This window comes from Dermacentor silvarum, chromosome 8 (genome assembly GCF_013339745.2).
Source record: "Dermacentor silvarum isolate Dsil-2018 chromosome 8, BIME_Dsil_1.4, whole genome shotgun sequence".
NCBI classification, from domain to species: domain Eukaryota; kingdom Metazoa; phylum Arthropoda; class Arachnida; order Ixodida; family Ixodidae; genus Dermacentor; species Dermacentor silvarum.
This window is the reverse complement of record NC_051161.1, coordinates 69,635,691-69,660,029: the sequence shown is the minus strand read 5'-3', so window position 1 is coordinate 69,660,029 and position 24,339 is coordinate 69,635,691. Positions and strand designations below refer to the sequence as shown.

At 49.2% G+C, this 24,339-nt stretch overlaps 1 protein-coding gene across 2 annotated transcripts in view; it reads left to right on the top strand.

Moving 5' to 3' along the window:
• The window catches only part of LOC119461392 (beta-1,4-N-acetylgalactosaminyltransferase bre-4-like), a 144,599-nt gene that overhangs the window by 52,940 nt on the left and 67,320 nt on the right, over positions 1–24,339 (top strand). Inside the window, exon 1 of one of the 2 annotated variants that reach the window (XM_049672611.1) lies at positions 14,910–14,927. The exons of the other annotated variant lie outside the window; for it this stretch is intronic. The gene's annotated coding sequence lies outside the window, so the exon portion shown is untranslated. Of the gene's footprint in view, positions 1–14,909; positions 14,928–24,339 lie in introns of those variants that run through there. 2 annotated transcript variants of the gene reach the window in all.

Sequence of the window (24,339 nt, the reverse complement as noted above, 5' to 3'; positions counted from 1 at the left end):
GAAGCAGCAATTGAAGTGGGAGGTAAGGCACCAAAGCAACCTGTAGGGAAGCTCTCCCAAGAAACAAAGGACCTAATAAAGAAACGACAAAACATGAAAGTGTCCAACTCAAGAGATCAGATAGAATTCGCTGAACTGTCAAAACTGATCAACAAGAAGAAAGTAAGGGATATTCGAAATTATAACGTGGGAAAAATTGAGGAAGCCGTAAAATATGGACGCAGCATGAAATCAGTAAGAAGAAAACTAGGCATAGGACAAGGCAAGATGTATGCACTGAAAGATAAGCATGGTAATATCATCACCAATTTTGATGACATAGTAAAGGCAGCAGAAGAATTCTATACTGACCTGTACAGTAGCCAAAACAGCCAAGCTTCTTCCATTCGAAATAGTGATGAACCGGATACAGAAGCTCCTTCTATAACTAGCAATGAAGTTAGAAGGGCCTTGAAAGACATGACCAGGGGAAAAGCGCCTGGAGAAGATGGAATAACAGTAGATTTAATCAAAGATGGAGGAGATATCATGCTTGAAAAGCTTGCGGCCCTTTATACGCAATGCCTCACAACTTCAAGTGTACCAGAGAGCTGGAAGAACGCCAACATTATACTTATCCATAAGAAGGGAGACGTTAAAGAACTGAAGAATTACAGACCCATTAGCTTGTTTTCAGTATTAGAATCAGAACAACACTTGACTTCAGTCAACCAAGAGAACAGGCTGGCTTCAGGAAGGGATATTCTACGATGGACCATATCCATGCCATCAATCAGGTAATCGAGAAATCTGCGGAGTACAATCAACCTCTCTATATGGCTTCATAGATTATGAAAAGGCATTCGATTCAGTAGAGATATCAGCAGTCATAGAGGCATTGCGTAATCAAGGAGTGGAGGAGGCATACGTGAATATCTTGGCAAATATCTACAATGATTCCACAGCTACCTTGGTTCTCCACAAGAAAAGTAGAAAGATACCTATCAAGAAAGGGGTCAGGCAAGGAGACACAATTTCTCCAATGCTATTCACTGCATGCTTAGAAGAAGTATTCAAGCTCTTAGACTGGGAAGGATTAGGAGTGAGGATCGATGGCGAATATCTCAGCAATCTTCGGTTTGCAGATGACATTGTCCTATTGAGCAACATGGAGAGGAATTACAACAAATGATTGAGGACCTTCATCGAGAAAGTGCAAGAATTGGGTTGAAGATGAATATGCAGAAGACAAAAATAATGTTCAATAGCCTGGCAAGGGAACAAGAATTCAGGATCGCCAGTCAGCCTCTAGAATCTGTAAAGGAATATGTTTATCCAGGTCAATTACTCACAGGGGACCCTGATCATGAGAAAGAAATTTACAGAAGAATAAAATTAGGTTGGAGTGCATACGGCAGGCATTGCCAATCCTGACTGGGAGCTTACCACTGTCGTTGAAAAGAAAAGTGTACAATCATTGCATTCTACCGGTGCTAACATACGGGGCAGAAACTTGGAGGTTAACAAAGAAGCTCGAGAACAAGTTAAGGACCGCACAAAGAGCAATGGAACGAAAAATCTTAGGAGTAACGTTAAGAGACAGGAAGAGAGCGGTGTGGATCAGAGAACAAACGGGGGTAGACGATATTCTAGTTGACATTAAGCGGAAGAAATGGAGCTGGGCAGGCCATGTAATGGTGCGCCCGACGTCGTTATGGAACGGCGCCTCGTGGATATCTGCCGCATCAGAAAAACCCAGCATATCTTTTGCACATAATGGCCCACGCCACCGTTGTCTTAGTAACAAGTAGTGCGCGGGAAGGCTCGCTCGAATATGGGTTTCAAAGCCTTGAGAACGGCACTAATCCAGAGCCCTAAACTGGGTTCGAGGCGTCTAGGAAACCACCATGTTACGTGCTTATCATGCATGGAAGTCCCCTTTTCCTGTCTTCCTCATCATCTTTCGTCACTTTTTCCTCCTCACTCTCTTCCGAGTAGCATCATAGATCATGCATATTAATAACTCAGGCCAACCTCTCTTTCTTACTATATAATGAACCTAAATGAAGCCTCGACCACTTGGTGATGCGATGAACGTGATTAGCGCATATATATATATATATATATATATATATATATATATATATATTGTAAGGCAGCAGCACAGCTGTTGTCTCGTCGCCTTTATTTGGCTGAGCCACGCGCTGAACGAAGACGACGCGCACAGTGATGATTATGTACAGGTGAAGAAGATGAAGGATTAATATTTTGCTCACACTAATTACCCCCTCGCGCGAAAGCGGCCAACCTGGCCGCTGGTTATAGCGGTGCGTTACGTCGTTGGAAGGGCTTTAGGCGCGAAACGTGGACAATTTCTGTGCCACGGTAGCGGCCATCGGAAGGCGTGACATCGGGAGTGACGCGGTAGTTCACTGGCGAAGTTTGCTCTACAACAGTGTAGGACCCTATCAAACGCGACTGAAACTTGTCGCACAGGCCAGGAACTCGAGTGGGTGTCCACAATAACACTTCATCGCCGGGGCTGAACTGGACGACGCGGTGAAATGCATCCTAGCGAGTCTTCCTATCCTGTTGACTTGCCTCGGTGTTGAGGCGGGCGCGATGGCGACACGCGGCAAGGCGAGATATTAACTGCTCACTCAATGACGCCGACGATTTCACGGGGGCATCAAAAAAAGAGACGTCGAGGAGAGAGGTCGGTTGACGCCCGTAAACTAGAAAGAATGGTGAGTAGCCAGTAGTGCGCTGTGCAGCGGTGTTGTAGGCAAAAGTCACGAATGGCAGGATGGTATCCCAGTTGGTGTGGTCAGCGTTGATGTACATGGAGATCATGTCAGAGAGAGTTCGATGGAAGCGCTCTGTGAGGCCATTAGTCTGAGGATGGTAGCTGGTAGTCGTCTTATGGATGGTGTTGCATGTGCGGAGGACGTCCTCGAGTAGCTTCGACAGAAACGCCTTGCCACGGTCACTCAAAAGAACGCGTGGCGCTCCATGTCGTAGAAAGATGGCTTCCAGGAAGAAAGTCGCAATCTCCTCCGCGGATCCTGAAGGTAGCGCAGCTGTTTCGGCGTACCTGGTCAAGTGGTCAACTGCAGTGACGACCCATCTCTTGCCGCTAGCTGATAATGACAGCGGTCCGTAGAGGTCAATCCCGATGACTGCGAATGGAGCGTCAGGACAGGGAAGAGGTTGCAGCAGTCCATCCGGAGGTGAAGTGGGCCGTTTGCGGTGCTGACAGAGCGAGCAAGACGCGACGTATTTCGCTACGCAGGTGGCAAGTCCAGGCCAGGAAAAACGACTGCGGATGCGTTCATAGGTCTTGTGAAAGCCGAGATGTCCAACCGTGGGATCATCATGAAATGTCTTCAATATCTGTTCCCTGAGTGATCGAGGAGCGACAGGAACCCAACGCTGTCCTTCGGGGTGGAAGAAATACCGGTAGAGGATTGAATTTTCACACTTGAAGTTCTGTAACTGGCGACGGGCTCGCGCGTTAGGAGGACGAGATGAGCCGTGAAGGCGTTTCATAATTTAGTGGCAGTAAGCGTCGTCGCGTTGGTGCATGGGACGCGAACGTCTCAGGGTGGAAAGAAGGAAGACCGTTGAGAGCGGCGAGTGAAAGAACTGCAGAGGACGCGTTTACAGGCTCGGTTTATCCCTTCTTTCGCTCCCACTTACCCCTCCCCGTTGGCGCTGAGCCGTGCTCCCTCAAGGGCTGCAGAAGATAGCGCCAACCTTTCCCTTTCCCTCAAGAACCACTTACCACCGGATGGAGGCTGGCCGGGAACGTCGGACTGCGGTGGTAACGGACAGCGGCTGAGAGCATCTGCATCGTTGTGTTTCTTGCCGGATTTGTACGTGACGTCGAAGTCATATTCTTGCAGACGAAGTATCCGGCGACCTAAACGGCCAGATAAATTCTTTAACGTCGACAACCAGCATAAAGCATGGTGGTCGGTCACGACCGTAAAGTGGCGGCCGTGTAAATACGGTCGGAATTTTTGGATGGCCCAAACAACGGCGAGGCACTCCTGCTCAGTGATTGTATAATTTTTCTCGGCCGGTGTTAGCGTCCGACTTGCGTATGCGACCACGCGTTCCTCAAAACGTTGTCGTTGCAAAAGAACAGCGCCGATTCCATGGCCGCTGGCATCAGTATGGAGTAGAGTGCGATGCGGACTCATCGAAATGACAAAGCACTGGCTCAGACGTGAGGGCACGCTTTAAAGTGTCAAAAGCCGCTTGGCACTCGTCTGACCATACGTATGGAGTTCCTGAAGGGAGGAGTCGGTGAAGCGGAGCCGCGATGGTATGTCATGAGTCACCGGCAAGACGTATGATAACGCGAAAAAAGACGAAGACGCTGGCCGAAGAAACAGCCAAGGGACCCACAGGCGAGAAGCACGTGAAGCGCGTGAAGCGCGAAAAAAAAAAAAAAGAAATGAACAAAAAGGGGACGCAGGCGATGATGAGCTGGCATTGCTGACGTGGTCGACAAGCAGTTGCATCTCCAGCTGTGCTCTGGAGACGGGAGGCAGCAGTTTCAGGGACCATGGACCGAAGAGGGGACGTTCGCGAGTTGGCCAGCGACAACTCCAGCTCCTGAGCCCCCACTGCGTCGCCGTGGCTGTGTTCCGCGGCCCCGGTCCAGCCCCACGCTGCCGTAACCAGTTGCTGCCCTTTGCGACGAAGGGAATCGCCAACGCCACGTTAGCGGCACAACGGCCGACTGGCCCAGACCGCGTCCTGTGCCACGCGGGTCTCTGTGGAAGACCACAACCTCATCGCTCTCGACGGAGGTCGACGCCCACGCTGCGCCGGAACCACGCAGGCCAACGTCCTTTGCCACGCTGGGCCGGAGTCCGACAGCACGACTGGTGACGGTCAGAACGTTCGTTTGTTCGTGACTTTGCGTTGGTTAGTCGAGCGGAGGAACAATATATAGTTGAGGGCTTGTTTGTTTTTATATGTATAGCTAGTTTTTGGAGTGTTTGTCTATGTATAGTGCTTATAGTGTGTCAGGGTAGTTTGCTGTTTGTTTTTCTTCTATATATATTTTTTTGAGATTAAATGTTCTTCTACGTATTTGCTTTCTGTCTCTGTCCATTTCTGGAGCGCTGAAATTCGTGACATGGTAGCAAAGTCACGTATGAAGCGCCGGAAGTAAGAAGCCAGGCCAAGAAAGCTGCGAAGTTCTTTGGAGCGTTGGGGCCTCGGAAAGCGTAGGACGGCGGTAATCTTTTCGGGGTCAGGCCGAATGCCGTCTTTGCTTACGAGGTGGCCCAGTACTTTAATAGTCTTGCTGAAAGTGGCACTTTTTGGTATTCAGCTGAAGACCAGCAGCAGAGAGACACGTCAGAACTTCATCGAGGCGCTGCAAGTGGAGTTGGAAGGTTGAAGAAAATATGACTATGTCGTCAAGGTAGCACAAACAAGACTTCCACTTAAGGCCCCGCAGAACAGTGTCCATCATTCGTTCGAAGGTTGCTGGTGCATTGCAGAGGCCAAAAGGCATGACGTTAAATTCGTACAGTCCATCTGGTGTTGCAAAGGCAGTTTTTTCCTTGTTGGCCTCATGCATCGGAACTTGCCAATAACCCGAGCGTAAGTCAAGACTGGAAAAGTATTCCGCGCCTTGCAATGAATCTAAGGCGTCGTCAATGCGAGGCAAAGGATATACGTCTTTTTTGGGTTATATTGTTCAAGGCACGGTAATCAACACAAAATCGCACTGAGCCATCTTTCTTGCGCACCAAAACGACGGGTGACGACCAAGGGCTGGCGGAGGGGCGGATGATATTTCGCTCGAGCATGTCGGCAACGTGCTTGTCGATTATCTCGCGTTCGGCGGAAGAAACGCGATATGGTCGACGGCGGACAATAGAACTTCCATCGACGTGTATGCGATGAGTTGCCGCTGAAGTCATGTCTGAAGTCATGGCAGTGGACAGGCTGAGCAAACGGCGACCCGAACGAAGCTCCAGTGGAACTCGACGGCGTAGAGGTCTAGGGGATCGAAAGCAATCTCCACCACTTTGTAAGGCAGCAGCACAGCTGTTGTCTCGTCGCCTTTATTTGGCTGAGCCACGCGCCGAACGAAGACGACGCGCACAGTGATGATGATTATGTACAGGTGAAGAAGATGAAGGATTAATATTTTGCTCACAATATATATATATATATATATATATATATATAAGCACGATGGTGACAACGACGATTCTTAAGCGATTTTGCAAGCTGTTAGATGTCCCGAGCAGTATAAGCGCTAGCTGTATAGATCTCGCTGCAGAGAACCGGGAAAGTATAACCGGAAGTGTTTTGCTCAATCTCGTGATTGTTCCACGCATGCAGTCTGTTTGAGTCAAGAAAAAACATTAACGAAAAGAGCGTTTTGTCCCGCCGCCATTATTAATTCCGTCCGTGTTGGAGCCATATTAGGGGCAGTTGTCTTGCCGCAATCGCGTGCACCGGAGTGTTTAACGACCTGCGCTAACAGAGAGCACTCGCGAACACAAAACACGAAGTGTATACTATACGTCGACCTTTCCCTGTGTGTGCTCGCGAACGCGCCGAATATAGGGCCATTGTGCGCGCTCTTCTCTCCGCCGCTTCTGTGCACACACGTATATACGCAGCTACTGCGTCATCGTCGCTGGCATTTAGGGCGCGCCGGGGCAATGTGGGCCGCTGCATGTTCCCACAAGAAGCGATTTGGAGTGTTTCCTATATTAGCTCACCTTTACGGCGCGCGCCTTTGTAACGGTGGGTTGTAATAAATGACCACCGCCGGGCCATCTGCGTATGCCGTATATGCGCATAGGCTGAGAGCGGCGATCACGCCATGGAGCCTGCGTGCGAAACGCTGGGTTCTTGAACCCTAATTGAATGGCCGGGCCGCCCGCGCGTGTTTTATAGTTTTGCCCTTTGGGATCTGCGGTGCGCTCCACTATAGTATATCGTCTAGCTAGCTCTCGGCGAGACGGCCGTTTCGCTGGGGTCGTTAGCTCCTATATGCGCTGGTTTGTTAACCGGCCCGGTCGATTTATTTATCGCCCACTTTATCTCGCAGCTCCGGTCATTTGCATAGAGCTTCGCTTTAGAATGTCTGCTGGCTTCCTCTGCTTCAATGAGCGAGTTGTTTTTTTTTTTTTTTCATCTTATGCCTGGTTTGGTTTTCTTTGCACTTTCTCTGGGGGCATTGTTCCATGCTTCCGGGTCAGCCTTTTCAAGCTGTAAAGGATTGTATTCGTCAGATCTCAACCAACTCGCCCAGCAACAAGTTCTACTCAAAGGAGCATATGTTTGTCTGCCGAAGTAGTCGCAGGGGACCTGGATTAGAAAGAAATCGGAATAAAATTATTTGGAGCGCTTAGCCTGTTGAGACCCTTTGTACATTAAATTGCAGATTGCCTCCACCCCTTCAGAGGAGTTAACAAGGAGCAAAGTAAAATATTCATTTCGGATAAGTTATTTAATCATATTATTGCCTTCAGCTTCCGATAAAATTGACGTTAACTTAATTTAGGCCGTTGTATTGTAATCGACGACGTAGAGCAACATTGAAGTGGGTTTCAAGTGCCGCGAAATGACACGGAAATCCAGGAGGCAGCGTCAGCGTGGTGATCCACCCCACGACGTAGAATAATCTGTGTTAATGCGAAGTAGCTTTTTTTTTTGCCATCTCAAACATGAGGAGATGGTTACGGTGTTCAATCACATGGGGACGCTGTTTCTGGCATCTAACGGTGACGTTTGAACAAAAGATGGATATTTCAGGCTCAGAGAAACTCCATTCAGAGAAACTCCGAAGACACTTAAGCACGTCTTACGAGTTGTGAATGCGAAAGCATTAATGTCTATTTGAACGCCCCTGAGCGGTTTTTCGAGTTTGGCGCTGCAAGTAATGTTCCATAGCTGTACCTGCTGCCTGAGCCAGCAAGCAACAGCAGCCTGCGGTGCCAACGCACATGCCACCGATGTTCTGCGCGACTCGAGATCGAGGAAGTATAGCAGCGGCCACCAAGGCCGGCAGATGCGCGCAGCGCATCTAAGCCCAATGGCGGTGAGAGAGAGAGAGATACGGATCGCGCGCCGGCTTCCAAGAGCGAGGATGACGTGGCGTCGCGGCGATGCCCTCTCCCCTCACACAACACCTGGCGTGCTTTTGTGCAGTAGGTTGTTCCCTTTCGCGCGCTCTGCTCCGTCGAGGCGCGCTTGTGACGCGCCGTTTCGAAGCTACTGATGACAGACGCCGGCTTTTTCGCTCAATGGGGAATTTGACGCTTACGCATCAAAAGAACTGATCTGAAAAGCGAGTATGTCCCTGAGCCGTTTTCGAGTCTCGGGAGGCTATGACAGGCACTCCCAAGTCATGAACAGTAGATTACCGATATTCTTAAGAGTAAATGTGTGTAATCAGTGCATTCTGACACAGCTAACCTATTGGGCGGAAAGCTGGAGGATAACAAGTAAAGCTGAGGACCTAGTAAAGGCTTCGCGCAGCGAGGGTGGAACGAATAACCGTGACGTTAAGAGACTACAAGACGGTAGCATTTAGAGAGCCGAGACGGTTAGCTGATATTCCATGTGAAAACACTTAGGTCCAGCGCATTGTTAGAGAAAGCTTCGAGTTGAGCAGGTAGTGTTGTATATTTACCCACGTATTCGGAAACTATCCTCGACTATTGTCTTTCCTCCACCCACCGAGTTAGCACAGCGCCACCTCTCCACTGAAGAAGACGCTATGATTGTCCAGTATTTCCTTAGTGTGTCAGTGAAGCTCAGTGGCTACTTCTTGGAGCAGGGACGCTACCGTACCCTTTGGTGAGTCGAAGTGGATTGTTGAATGGAGGATTGTACGTTCTAGAATGCGGTGGTTAGAGTATGTGAATGGTGGTCCATAGGCAGTCAGTTTATAGCTAGCAGGTCGGAGAGCTAGTCGTCGTTGTCAGATAAGCAAATTAGAATACACCGTACAGTGGAGTACGCTGACGCAATGTAGTCGCGTAGGACGGCTTCGCGCTCTAGTACGTGGACATGAATGCGATGATGACGATGATGATCACGATGATAAAAAAAAAAAACCAGCTTGACGCCTTACTGCAGACCGACTGCGTCCTGTCTTCGCAGCGTACAACTGCGCTACGTGAAAGTAAAGCAGATGGCGGTGTGCCTTTCTTTTCGTCACACCCGCTGACCTAGCGAATGGAAAGCTTTAGAGTATCCGTGAAATTGTTACCCTTTAGGGATTAACCGGGTTACCGAAGCCGTGGATGGCAGTTGCAAAGCCAATAGCGACATCTTGTGACGCTTTGTCCGACTACAATGCTCTTACAAAAATTTTGTGTTGCGTGAGTGTTTTGGTCGAAGGAAAATTATAAAATGACTAGCATGTTACCAATTATGTCGCGATCGACGGCTTACACCAGCTGTTGAGTGGAATATGAGTGTTCTCTGGTTAAACCCTGCGTTACAAGATGTCGCTTCCAGTGCTACTGTTGCCGTACACTACTCCGGTTTCCCGGTGTTCCGTCAAAGGTAATACGTTTACGGAAAAGCTGAAGCTTTCTAACAACTGAAAGAATTGGTCCTGTCGGTTGGTTAACCAGCGCGCACGCACACCCTAGTGCACAAGTGGACGACGAATGTGAAGGGTGAAACTTGTCCCTTTACATCTTCTTCTATACTGATAGGCTTGAGCGCTGTACAGTCTTCAAGTCTTAGGAAGTAGACGCGCATTGTAAGCGATAAATCCCGACAGGGGTCGATGGCCCCCCGCAGTCGCTTGGCTGCTATGGCGTTGCTAAGCAAGAGGTCGCGGCTTCGATTTCAGGCCACCGCGACCTCATTTCGATGGGGGCGAAGTGCGAGAACGCCTGTGTACTTAGGCGCACGCGTTATAGAACTTCAGGGGGTCAAAACGTCCGGAATCCACCCACGACGACGTGCCTCGTAATCATATCGTAATTCTGGCGCGTAAAAGCCCCGGTTAATTTAAATTTAGTTAAGAGTGGTCTACGAATACGGACCTGAAGAAGCATGCATGCTGTATGCCGCTTTATTAACCGACCGACCTCTCGCTCAAATCGACCTCTCGCGGTCTTCTATGCATAAGCAACCTCTCTCTCAACGCATGCGCACACATTTCACAGTAGCTATCTTTGCGAGGGCAGAACCGATCTGAAGAGTGGTCAGACGTACACTTCCGCCTTGCGCTCTGCTGGCGACCCGCGCGACGATATAAGGCTCGCGCGGAGCATCTTGACAGCCCAATCCTTTTGTATGTATACGTGTACGAAACTGCAATGTGTTTCATTCGTTGCCCTCTGCTTTCGCTGTATACTTTCGATTTCCTACCTGTCTATGACCCGCGCGTGCGCACTACATAGCCCCCCGCATTCTGACGGTAAGCGTTTTTGTTCAGGCGAGGCGGGGAGAGCAGCGAGACTCCCCTTTGTTCGGACTTCCGAACGCGCGTGCGTGCGCGTGTCTGTGTTCGCGTGCCGCCGCGCAAAACAACGCCTGGCGCTCTTCCGTTTCGCCATTGTTGCTTGTCATTGTTGTATTTGTGTTTTTCTGGTCGCTTTGTTGTATTCTTTTTTTTTTTTTTCTAACTCGAATCTGCCGCCGGTCTGCGCACTTGTGTTTTCCGATCACGACCGACCGACCGCGTGGGGGCGCTCAGTGGCTCCGCGATGGATCTTCCCCCTGGCGGTTGTGCCGGTAAACGCCGCCTGCTGAAAGTGTCAGGATGTGCGTGCGTGTGTTTGACGCGTGCGGTGTATACATATGCATGCTTCCGGAGTCGTGCGCTCTCGTTGGTTAATGGGGTGCGCGTGCCGCGCTTCGAAAGAGCGCATCCCGGCTTGACCTCGGAGATTCTGATTTACAGCTTGAGGCTGGAGCGGTGAGCAGTGTGTGTTCGGCGGTTTACTTGTCACTGCAAGTATGGCCGGAATGCGTAACGCGCGAGCTTTAGATCACCGTAAATTGCGCGGAAAGGTCTCTCTCTTCATTCGCTAAATTAAACCATGCAGGCGAAAGCCAGTAGGGAGAATCTTTCGTATTATTTTCTTCATTCGTTTACGTCACGTGCTATAGCTCGCTTTGTATGTGCGCTTTTTTGTGTGTGCGTGCGCGCGGGGGAGGGGGGGGGGCGCTCTTTACGGCGCTTCTGCGGCTTAAGTGAACCATTAGACTTCGCTCATTTATGCGCTGATGAGCTCAGACATTCGCAAAATTTGCGCAATATGCTGAGATGTGTTCTAAGAATGCCGGTACGCATTTTGAAGAATACGGGCGGCGATGCCTCCGCCATTTTTTACGTTTGTGTCTTTGTTTCGGTTTTATTCTTTCATTGGTACTTGGTATTACTTATTTTTAATTCGTAATTCGTACGACTTACCTGCATTGGGGAAACTCATTCTTGATACAATATCTCGAACAATATGAGTCGAAGCTCAAACGGAAATGAACGAGATGAGGAACTGTGAGCAACTGTGTCACGGTCGCGGCGGCGTCATTTCCAGGATGTGATATATGCCTGGCGGCCTAGCAGCCTCTTGCTATGTTCTTTTATTTCTGAGCGCTAAAATATGTGGTGGTCGGTCTGCACAGCGAGGACGTCCGTACACATTTCGCGATGCGCAAGCTGTAAAACAGGCTTATGTAATGAAACGTACTCGAAAGATTGTTACGGCTCATTCATACCGACAGAGGCATTGCGACCGACCGCGACTTGTGACCAAGGAGTGACATGCGGCGATATCCGTTGTTAACATTGGCAACGGCTGTCTGTCGCGACACTGAAATGTCTCGCGGTTGATGCCATTTACGTAAAGCTTTACGTTCACGTCGTTCGCACTGCAATGAGCGCGTCAAATAAGCGTCAGCGTGTACGGACGTCCTGCTTCTGCACCGCTGATTGGTTCAGCAGGCTATAGCGTCTTCAGTCGCGCGACTGAAAAACTGCGCATCGGGCGACTGAACCAACACAGTCGATTTTCGACCAAAGCGACCATGTACGATCGGTCGCTTTGGGGTCAACATGGTCGTGCGACGTCTGCGAGTCGCCGGTGTAAATGAGCCCTTAGGTTCAGGCCCCTGTGTTTCTTCAGCTGCGCGCGTTTCATTTCCGTGGTTTTTAGTTTTCCGCATATTAGTCCCCAGTTTTCCAGAGAGAGGGAGAGAAATAGAGCATTAGTCCTGATGCTAAACTGGAAGTTATGGTAGGCGAGACATTGCTCATACCATGGAGACAGAAGAGAGAGAGAGAAATCTATAGGACGTAGAGCCACGTGACCGTGGCAACGTTTATGTCTAGTCACCGAAAATAAATGAATTCAGGCTCATAGGAAAAGAGCGCCGAGTCAGTGTCAAGCTCCTTACTGCTCTCCAAAATATCTACCTATATATATAGTTCCTTGGTGTACTTCAGAAAACAAATAAAGCTTCGGAATCTTAATAAATAAAAACTACATTCGCCAGTAGTTCAAGACCTTCGTTTACGCCGCCACGTCACGAAAATGAGCCAAAGTAATTGGCTGGCGCATTTGCTGGTATGCAAATTATGTTCGACTTGGACGGCGGGGTATCTGACACTGTATATATTCTCAAGTTGTATCCAACTGTGGGCGCTGCGCACAGCTAGCGGCGCGGGCCAGTCGGAATGCGGTCGTCTTTGAGAACCAAACTGCGAACGGTGTACCAAACACCGCGATGAAAAACCCGACAATCGTGTTCGTCGACTCGTGGCGCAGACTTGCGGCAACGGCATTCCGATGCAATTTTGTCGGTTTGGGACGCTTCCGAGCAGCGATAGTTGTCGAAACTTTCTAGGGTTCAGTCCTCGAGCGGTTCCTCTAGAATGCAATGTAGCCGTATACTCTGCCGATAAATGCGTAACCACGCCTGAGCATATACGTTGATAGAAAAAAAAAAAAAAAAAAAAAAAAAACGACTTCGCGGCGAGCCTGTTGCAGGGACGCCAGGGCAACGTCGCTATATACTCGACCTTCGTTTTTACGTCGTCTCTATTTTGGCGTACCAGTTAAGTAGCCTCCTCTCGCGATAAGAAGCTGCCGTTTTGCCGCTGTATATATATAGAGGCGTAATTTAGTCACAGACGAAACGGCGTTTTAGCGCAGACCTGCGCTCACGATAAGAGTGGTCGTTTGCCCGTTGCAGAAGCGCAATTTACAGGGTATAACGTTTTCGCGCAGACCAGTTTCTCACAGAACTGGACATTGTGTGCCTTGAACTTGGCACACAATGGAGGCTACGCGACAGCGGTCGTCCGACGCGCATTTGCATGCGGGAAAGCCTTTTGTGCGTGCCACGTACTCTCCATGCAGCCGGCGTGGTCGCACGGTCTCTCGCGACCTTTCCTTTCAAATTGCAACGAAAGACGCGCGCTTGTAGCGGATAATCTTTTACTGCATGTAAACAGACCGTCTCCAAATACAGCCCGCGCGAGCGCGGAGATCTGTGAAACGCTATAAACATTGTAAGTAGCGGAGTCTTTCGCTTAGCTATATAGTTGATATAAATACATGCTGCTGAACAGGCAACCAGTGAAACAGTTGCATGCACAAGGGATAAAGTGAACAGTACGAAGACTGGACTTAGACAACGGAGTTTATTCTTGAAGAAATCTTCCAGAGAAAGAAAGCAGTGCTTGTGAAACAAACTTGAGGACAGAAGAAAACAAAATCAGTGCCAGGCTGACCCGTTGTCAATAGACTTATTATTATTATTTTTTTTTTGCTGCTGTAAACAGCAATGTCGCGTTCACACGTCTTTCGTGCTCAATTTTCTAATGTGATATGCAAAGTGTCACGCACATGCAAAGTTTTCCCCCGTCTAATAACAGTAACATCACTGGACATGAGAGTAAATGTAGCCCTTCTCTCCTCGATCGTTACTGGTTTTTCTCCTATACGCTGTCCACATATTACTTCTCTGTTGGCGATGTTCAAGTGTCACCCATCGACTTGACAGTTACTGTGCAGCGCGCAGAATTATCCACTCCCTTTCGTTCTTACAATCACAAATAAGTGTCCGCCATTCCTATATACTCACGCCGATCGGACTCCCTGCACGCCGAACTTTCGATGCGTGCAGTCCGTCCGCCCATCGTATTCGAATGTTTATTTTTTTCCGTCTCTCTTTCTCTTCCAGCATTGAGAGAGAGGGGACGGATGGTCACTCCGGCAGGCAGGCCGACCGGCCTGCCTGCCCGATTGAACGACCTTGCGTCACGCAACAGCTCCGCTTGCGAGTGCGTGCCGGTGGTGGCGAGAAGGGCCTATGTTTTTCGGTGGCCCTGCTGCACGCTTCGGCGTTTTCAGGGTTCGTTTTCGTCTCTTTCTCCGTCTCTGCATGTGTGCGTTTTGCGTTTTCTTTCTCTTTTTCTTTGTCCGCGCATCACCCCTTTTCGCGTCGCGCTCAGAAAGAAAATGGCGCCGCGTACGCCCTGATTGGATCGTCCGGTGGGTGTATACACACACACACACATACTCGCGAGCACAGGCGCACCCAGACGCACGCACGCAATCCCGCTCGAATTCCGTCCGTGTCCGCGGCAGTAGCGCGTGTACAGTCATTACGTGATTGACCGGTGCCCGGATGCAGCCGTCGGTACAACAGCGGGCCGTGTAGTAGCTGTGCCAGCGGCTGCAATAGGCGGGGAGCTGCAGCAACCGAAGCCGCCGTTCTCGAACTTCTATATCCGCGCCGCTGACTGGACCGTCCGCTCGAGCGCGGTGGCATCACCTCCAGCCGTTGTTGTTGTTTGGAAATATCGCCGGGGACGATCGAGCGCATCCTGGGGATGCGCTGTTGCTGTCACTGCCCGAGGCTGCGCTACCGGCACGCAGTCTGCGTGGAGCCTTCTCTATAGCGGCGACGTGCGCCTTCGTGTGAGTGTGCGTGTCCCGTCTCTCCAGCTTTCTCTCTCTCAACTTCTCTGCCGTCGTCTTCTTCTATAGTCGAGAAACAATTTTGCGCGCTGACGTTCTCTCCGAGATACGTCTGCGCGACGCGTTTCCGGTGTGTTCGCGAAGATCTGCCTTTTATTTTTGCAGTTATATGTTTTGCAGTTATATATTTCGAAAGTGATGGGCGTGCTGCCGGAATCGTCCGCGTGCATCGAGGGGGTGCCTGTCAAGCACGTCTTGTTACTTTCGTTTGTCTTCCTTTTTTTTTTTTTTTTTTTTTTACCTTTTCTTTACTCCTCCGGCATAGCAGTGGCGACGGGGGTTGGAGGGTACGGAGTCCGCGGTCGAAGGGCACGCGATCGAATCGAATCATGACGGAGTTTCTACGAGCCTTGACGTAAATGCACGTTTCGGCGATTGGGAACGCAGATGCTTGCGGAACGCTTGCGCGGCGTGGTTTACTATACTTGAGGGCTTGTGTGCGCGGCGCTTGTTGCATCTATATATATGTATATATATATATATATATATATATATATATAATAGTTCCGGTGAACGCTGTGGTTTCAGCGCGGTAAAATGGAGCGAACGAGAAATTGTGGCACGATTTGACTTCAGAAGTTATAATGGTTGATATTTGATGCTCCTCGTGGCCAAACTTGCGTCATCTGTGTGGGTGCAATTGAAGTGAACCAGTTCGCTGCAATTCGTTGAAGCACTGGAGTTCAGATATGGCAGCGATGGCGTGTTCTTCGTCGAAAGTTGACAAGGTTACAGGGCACTGCCATAAAACGCTTCTGCGTTATGAAAGCCGGACGTGGTGCAGTTGGCTCCCAGTTACTGCTCTTCCAGGCTCGCTTTGCACTGCCTGTCGCCTCTTTTCCTTGATGATGATGATCCTTAATCCTTCGTTTTTCGCCCTCTACACGCGGAGCCTCCTGTAACAAAATATAAATATATGTGCACTGCGTGCGCGACATTCAATGGTCCACGCATTGCAGAAGGCGTTAATTTTTGCCGCTCTAGGCACGTTATAAAATTGTCCTTTGTTGAAGTAATCCTCCTCTTTACTCGAGTCTGTCGCTGCATGTTGGAATGCATATATATATATCCGATTACTCCGATGGGCTCAATGTTAGTCCCTGTTTAACAGCGACCTGTAATGCTGCCGTTTCTCATCTGAGACTGGGAGGGACAGATATTGATTTCATTCATTCCTACATGGGGCTTTAATTCTTTCAGCAGCATCCCTTTCGTTGCTTGCTGCGCCTACGCGACAGAAACGTGCTTATGACACTGCGCACACCGTAATTTTCCTCATATCAGATCGTCTCGTTTTATTGCGTTTCGCTCCCCGAGGAGACATTTACGCTTGCTGCGCTCCCGCTGCGATGGCTGCTGTGACGGAGATATATATTGGAAGCGCGCTTCCTCGGAAATCGGTTTCTCACAGAGAAAAGTAAAAAAGAACCAAGTTGTTCGTGCGAAAAATCTATGCGTTGTTTGTTTATGGTCTTGTAGAGCCGATGTGTGCGTTTACAAACCGCGACGACGCGCGGTTCGCTTGCGAGCGTGGAATTTGTGCGATAAAACCTTTTTTTTTCTAGCGCTGGTACGTTCGTCTATATAGGTTCGAGGTGAGCACTTGCTTCCAGCGTGGTTTATTCATTTCGTTGTCGTTTATTCCCCCGGGCGGTCGCCCGAAGCTGCCGTTTGTTTGCTTGTTTGTGGTTTTTGTCACCGCTGTCGCCAAGAAACGATGAAAGTGGGAAATTTCCCGCTGGAAAAAAATAAAAAAATAGAAGTGTTTCTGTGGAAGACGAACGGTTTTGTGCTGTCGACGTTTGCTCGTCTTTTTCTGTGCCTATATGTTTTTTTTTTTATTTTTTTTTTTTTGCGTGCAAACGATGCTTGCGTTGTATACCTCCAAGGTTGTTTAATGTGACGCAGCAGCCGCACCTCTCTCGTTAGTTTCTTTGCAGTCATATTTTCCCCCAACTTCGATCCTGGAGAGAGGGAACGTTATCGTTTCGAAATTACGCTCTATAATTGACAAAAATGTGCCAATCTGATCTGCCCCTTTACCTTTCCATTCGCCCCCTCAAGGGGTCATTTGCTGAGCCAAGTGTCCAGTATCGCGCTTAATTTGCATGCAAGGCATTAGTAAATGCGCTGGCTAGAAAATTAACTCACTACGGATGAATTTCCAGCCCATATAGACATCATTTGCAAGAGAAAGAAAGGCAATTTATTCACTAAACATGAATTAGCTTTAGTTGCAAATTCTACCATACGTCTATATTGGAAAGTTGACAGGAATCGCCATAAAAGTGTAGTTCCGTGTTCCTACATTTCAGTATGGCCATGTATATAGACCGAAATAGCAGGCGTCATATTATTCGGTCAATTTTCATGATTTACGCGCGCGGCACCGTGAAGCGCGGCTCGCCGTGTATAATTCTTTTTTGACGTAACAGGTGGCGTAAAATGAAGCGCTTCCCTCTTCTCACTTCAACGCGCGGTACAGGGAATCTGTATTTTACGCCGCCCCATTACGTCACAGGGGGGTTTTAACCTGAGCTGCGCTTCGCGGTTCGGCGTGCGTAATGCGACAAATTTATGACACAACTTGACGGCAGTTGTATTTATTCACATACTTATTTTCTAACACGGAAGAAGACTATTATGACGATTCATTTTAACTTTTCAATATATACATGTACCTGTGGTTCCTTAACGGGCACCTAAATTTCAGTACACGATTGTGTTTTGCATTTCGCCCCCCTATCGAAATGCGGCCGCCGCGACCGGGATTTGAACCCGTGACCTCGAGCTCAGCAGCGCAATGCCATAGTCAGTGGGCTCCCACGGCGGGTGAAAATCAACCGTCGCCCCCTGGTTTGCATATCGTGGATGTTCCCGTGCTGGTGCTGGGTCACCTCGGTTTTGTGCTCCGCTGTGGCGAGTTGCCCACAACCTTGTCATCTCTGCGCATAATTTGTCGTGATTGAGCGGATTCTATTCGCCAGCGCGCGTTCAATCACGAAAAAAGCCGATTCGACGAGGTCGATGTTTCGGCAATTGCAGCGCCTACCTTATTCCGAGATTCTTGCTGCACGTCTTCAGCACGTCTTCACTGCAGCACATCTGCAGCACGTCTTCACTGTGAAGGGAGATCCGACCTCAGTCCGTGGCAAATAGGGTTTCACGACGAGATTGCTGGGCCTTGGGGTTACTCCAATTTGGAACGTTATACCGCAGCCCTCGCATGCAGTCAGTAACGTCAGGCGTTGCTGTCCCCCGAAGGAAGAGCCATTGTGTGGGACAAAAGTTGGCGGAACCGATACTCGTTCCCCTGACGTTTGTCTTGGTTTTTGTTGACTGGTTAAAATTGAGCACACACAGAGAGAAGACAGAACTCCTTAGCATAGCAAAAGAGTATCGTACTCGACCTTGCCTCGCTGCGGCGTTTTGCTATGGTCTTAAGTCAAAGAAGTCACGGTGTAGTTTAACGCGAGCGCGCGACTAAACCCAAGTTCACCTGCTCGTCAAACACGTTCTTGAGAAGGTCGTGCGTGAAACGGTGACGACCCGCCCCGTTTGGCGACATCTTTTTTTCACTCTCGCATCTCATGGAGGCTCGACACGCGGAGCTGATCATGCCGCGCACGTTTTTGCTTTCGGGGGCGCCGCGTGTTTGTCTAGGCGCCGCCCGCCGCTTCGTGGGAGGACGGGGAGTGAAGGCGGCTGGGTTTCAGTGGGACGGCTGGCGAGGAACGGCACGTCGTCGCGTCCGTCTCAGCTTGCGCGCCGTGTCTGGTTGTCTGCACTGGTGACGGTTCGCGTTCGGCCTCCTCTCTCGGCCTCATCTCCGTTATTTCTTCTGTTATTTCCTACAGCCCCGCCACGATCCCCTACTCTTGCAACCACTCTCTCTCCATTGGCCTCGTCAGTCTTTTCTCTCTGCCCCTCCCCCCCCCCCCCGCTGAGTCTGTAGTGTCCGCCCTTCACTTCAGCGCTCTCGATCCCTATCTTCGGCCTGTCTTCGCTTGCGTCTACGACTTCGTCTTCTTCTTCTTCGTCCGAGGAGGTCGGCTACCGACATGTGCGTCAGCGTTAACCAACAGCTGGCTCGAGAAATCGCGGCAGCCCTCACTCAACGCGGTTGCTCGCGCGGATCATGCCGGCGCGGTTTGCCTTTTGTGCGTGCTTGCTTTGCGCACGTCGTAACGCGATCTCGCCGCCGTTCGTTCGACCGCTGCTGCTACTGCTGCTGCCGCTTCCGTTGTGGCGGCGTTCCGGACGGGCCCGCGAAAAATGGTCTGCACGCCGCGACATGGTCGTTGATCGGTATCTCTTAGCGGCAACCACATGGAGCGTATTTTCGACGTGGCGTCGGTCTTCTGTTTGCTCTGCGAGGGGACGCAGCTGCAGAAAATCCTGGCCGAAATGTGTTTCCTATACTAAACTTAGTACAGGGAACTGTGATCGCGGGATCTATCGTTTGCTGGAGAACCTTTTCGCTCGAAATATTAATAGGGGGCTCGGGAAACCATGCCCGATTGTCCTTGGCTATAGTGTCCATTGCTCATCTCAGTAATGGTGCTTTCACACTCTTGCGGATTGGGACGCTTGCCAGGTCTTTGTGTACGGCAGATATTAATCTTAGGATGAATGATGGCCCGCGGTGCCGGCTGTGAATGCAAAGTTCGTTTCTTCGGAAAATATATTGAGAAATAAATTTTGAAACAAGGATGCCGGCGTAGCTATAGAAGCGATAGCGTTCGTTTCCATGGATAAGAAGCTGAATTGTAAGAGGAAAACAAAAAGACAACACATTCAATGCAGCTGGAAGGGAAATATGCAAGCTCGGTTCAGCGGTGAGTGCGTCTGGGGCAGCCGCAGCTTGACGTCGGACAGCAGGCAAGCCGTTCGCGTGTGAAACCGGCGAGTGGTTCATCCGTGTGGCAGTCGGTGTCGCAGCGTTACGCGCGGGTACCCTGCAATACACCCTTAAAATTGAATGAGGGTGTAGATAGGTCTACAACTCACTCTGAGTCCAAAAAAAAGGGTGTAACTTCTACACCCTTGTCCACATCTAATGGTGTAAATTATTTTACAGGGTAGCTGTACTTGTATGTGCTCGCTGTGCGCGCTATATGCGCTGTTGCTGCAGTCTCGCTTCTTATCGTTGAGCTATTGAGAAGAGACGGAATGCTGTGCCACTTATAGTATTCCACCAGAACGAAAAGTAGCGCAACACACGAGGCTCCGAGAAAGATGCATGGCGCAAGCGCTGATCGACCGCAAGCGCAAAGATAAGCGCCCAGGTAATCGATTTCTTACGTGGACGGTGTGCACAGACGCCCTCGCAACACGTGTGTGAAGGGACGTTTCTTCAGCCTTTCATCATTCTTTTCTATCCTTGTGTTCTCCTTTGGCAGAGCGACCTTTTTGCGTTGGGAGCAACTCTGTTGATTCAAAAAGAGAAAGCATAGATAGCAAAATTAATGTTCCGTCGAACGATGACCAAAAGAAACAAAAACGAGGTTGGGGGATATATTAAGCTATATAATAGCCTTCACTATAAGAAAGAACATAGGGCCAACTTTTATTTCCTTCGACAGTGATGGATACCCTAGCGTGATAAGATCTCAAAACTGGGGCACAGACAGCGTTTCCTTTAAAAGACAGTTGCGCAGCGACCTCTGAATTTCGTGTCCCCTTTGTGCGGATGTTTGACGACGTAATAGGAGTAACTTGCGCACAGAATTGTGTGTTGTAAATTGAACCGAGAGAAGCTGTGAGCGTAATAATTGCCCGCGTGACGGGGGATGCCAGCGTGATGCGAGGCAGGAACTCCTTGTGAGGCAACCGATAACGTGGTGCAAGCTAACATATTCGTACGTGACTGCGACGTCGTTGCCATTTCAAGCTCCAGAGCACTATAGGGCGTTGCTGTCTCAAGGCTTGCGCGCCTTTTCGCCTCTCGCCCGTATGTGAAGGAACTTGATGTATACGGGGATTAAAAAAAAATAAAACATTATGCCTTGCAAATGAGATTGCGCGTGGTGTAACAGCGCCGTCATAACTTCGCACGTGTTGCCATCCTATCGGTTCCGCACCGATATATATTATACCAAGAGAAGGGAAGCGCAGTCGAGGACGGCGGGAAACTAGGTGGGGTGATGAAGTTTAGAAATTTGCAGGCGCAAGTTGGAATCGGCTAGCGCAAGACAGGGGTAATTGGAGATCACAGGGAGAGGCCTTCGTCCTGCAATGGACATAAATATAGGCTGATGATGATGATGATGATGATGATCCGCGAACTTAATACAACAAACGGGCTGAAATAACCTCTGGATTCTGACCGACATAATGGTGCCAGTTAGTGTACCTCTGTTCTGCGTTAAAAGAAATCCTGCATAAAACCTGAACATAAATTCAATGGATCCCTGGATTTAGTTACTCTTTTCTTTGTTTTAGCCTTTCGGCATGTGCCACTGGGTGCGTGCCCAATCTTCACCAATACTAGAGAATGGGTACAGTCCCAGCAAAAAAAAAAAAAAAAAAAAAAATGGTAGTATAAGTGACTGGCGGCCCGGGCGCCAATATCGCCGCACGCTTTCTGAAGGCCACCCCTTCTTTGGAAAATGGAATGTACCTCTCCGCGGCCACCAGTCGCTCGCGTTAATATATATATATATATATATATATATATATTCGCCAGGACTTTACGTGTCACTGTGACGCGAAATGTGCAGAATTCTTAAACGAAGCTACGTGTGCGTCGTACTGCTCTGTGCATGCAACTTTCGTCGCCATTCTTGCCATGACAAGCGTCATATACATCGTCTTCGTGACATCGTTGAGCAGGTATCTCGCGCTGTTCATCGGCCTGGTTTGGTGCTCGCATATCGTTTTAGCTTGTGCCCGGTGTAGTGAATAAACGTAAAAAAAAAACTTAATGAGATTGAACTTGTTACTTCTGTGCTATAGATAAACATGAACATTGCATAATATTACGGGCTGAGTAGGATGAAAATAAAATCCGTTCTACGCTTTAATTGCCCTTAGCTTTATGCGGTTTAATACACACCGCTAGACTAACGCTTCGCGTCCCACAGATTCCGGCATGTGCGTTGGAGCCTGCATAATTACGGTATACCCGTCGCAGGTAGCTTAGTGGCTGTGGTGTTGCGCTGCTGAGCTCGAGTTCGCGGGTTTCACCCCGGCCGCGGCGGCTGCATTTCGATAGGGGCGAAGTGCGAAAACGCTTTTATACTTAGCACGTTAAATGATCCCCAGGTGGTCAAAATTATTCCGGAGTCTCTTAACTATACGGCGTGCTTTGTAATCAGGTCGCGGTTTTGGCACGTAGAGCCCCATAACTTAATTTTAATTAATCCTACCTATAACTTCTCCGGCAGAATTTACCAAAATATGACTGGCACTTCACAATCGAGTACGAAACCAAGACTGCAGTAGGGGGTCTCCAAGTGTTCTGCTGCCATTTTGAACCGTTAACATTTTGTAGGGAACTTTTCCTGAGATTCATGGTACTCAAATGTTGCTAACCGCGCAGCTGAGTATGTCATAGGGATTTAGCAAGCGCGAAAGGATTATAGCCTATATTAACAGAAAATTTTGAGCGTATCATACAGTCAGTCATATAAGCGAAACGTATGTAAAGATGACGACGATGATGGCTACTAATGTCATCGCGATTTGTAAGCTACGTGCGTGTATACCTCGTCGTTACCTATATAGCGCTCCTACCTTCTTTTTTTTAGCAATAGTATACCTATGTGTGTAAAGACTCCGGCTCTATCACCTTCCTGCTTTTTCCCCACCAATACTCTTAAACGTTTATTCCGTATACCTCAACCACTGAACAGCATCGACTAGCTTTGAACATTGACCCCAGCTGTTCTGGAAGGTTCGCTACTGTTCTTGCTTGGGGAATATCTTGGCATTTAATTCACCGCATCGTGCATAGTCGATCGTCTCCAGATTTTTTCTGCAGCAGTCACATGCCTCATCCTGTTGCGAACATTTGCCCCCGTCTGTCTTCAAGCAGCCAGCTCTGCCCACAAATAAGCAAGTCACTTTCTTTTGTGTGATCGTACAGATTTGCTTACTAGATTTCTTGCTTTCTGTTTTGTAAACTTGCATGGGCGTTTTCGTTTCCCCCCTTTGCATTTGCAATTTTCCGTCTAACAGAGACGCACCAATACGGTGAGTATAGTGAAAATACAGCTCAAGCTTTCACCGCCGTCTCTCGGTGCCTCAGCAGACAAACAGTATGTAATCGTGCGACCGCCTCATTGCTTTCAGCACATCGGTCTTAACTATCGCGTTGCGATTACTTTGTGATCGCTTTCGGCTCTGATAGCGTACCATACATCTATCCGGACGTAATACGTTCGAACACGTGTTTGCATGCACGGGCAGCTATACAAACGAGGGAAGAGGGTCGATAGGGCGCAGATTTGTCAATTTCCGGCGCGTCCTTGCGGGCTCAAACGCCAAAGGCCTAGATAACCGTTGCCCGCTGGCAAAGGGACGTTTGTCGATTTGCGCTATATACAAAAGCGTTGCCCGCAAAAGAGGTGAAAGCGGCGCTCTCACCTCGTACTTGCATATGGAGTGTACGTGTCACTCCTATACAAGTGTAAACGATACGTAGTTGTATGTTGCTTGCACACCATCGTTATCGCTTACGTGTTGTGTAGTCATCGAGCACTATTCGTTACGTTGGGAACTTGCGGAGTCAGTGCCAGCCGCTGTGCTTGTGTGTCTGCCGTGTTTTAATCTTCTTTCGAGTGATTTCGGTAGAAACGTGCGCAGCGAAAAGAATAAACCACATTACAGCGATTTTGCATGCGCCGACGACGACGCGATGAAACCGCACAAACGAGCGACGGCAGCAAGCGACGCGACTTCGAGATAACGTGATAAGCTTTGATCGTCTGCTACGGTTAGATTAGGTTAGGTTAGTAAATACGTCGCTGTTACGGCGGACTTGCACTTTCCACTGCAATTTGCCCGTGAGTGCGTTATATCTACTGCCGACACTTGTGTCCACGACCTTTTCTGCGCCCATTTGCTCAAACGGCGCAATTTCGGGGATCGAGCGGCGGGGCTGTATATACATCACCGCGAGATAGACGGCGCGTTCCATAGCTAACCGCACTAGCATAGTCTTCACATATTAGCGCTTCCCGAGGACTTTAACGGAGCAAGAACGACAGATAGAAGAGAGAACAGAACGCTGATCTCTCTTCTGGACGCCCCTCGGTTGCTCTTGCGGTGTTAATTAAAACTATATAAGCCATGATTTCGCAACAAGCCCAATCTTACATCCTTCCCGGGGAGGAATTGAAAACATTTTGGTGAC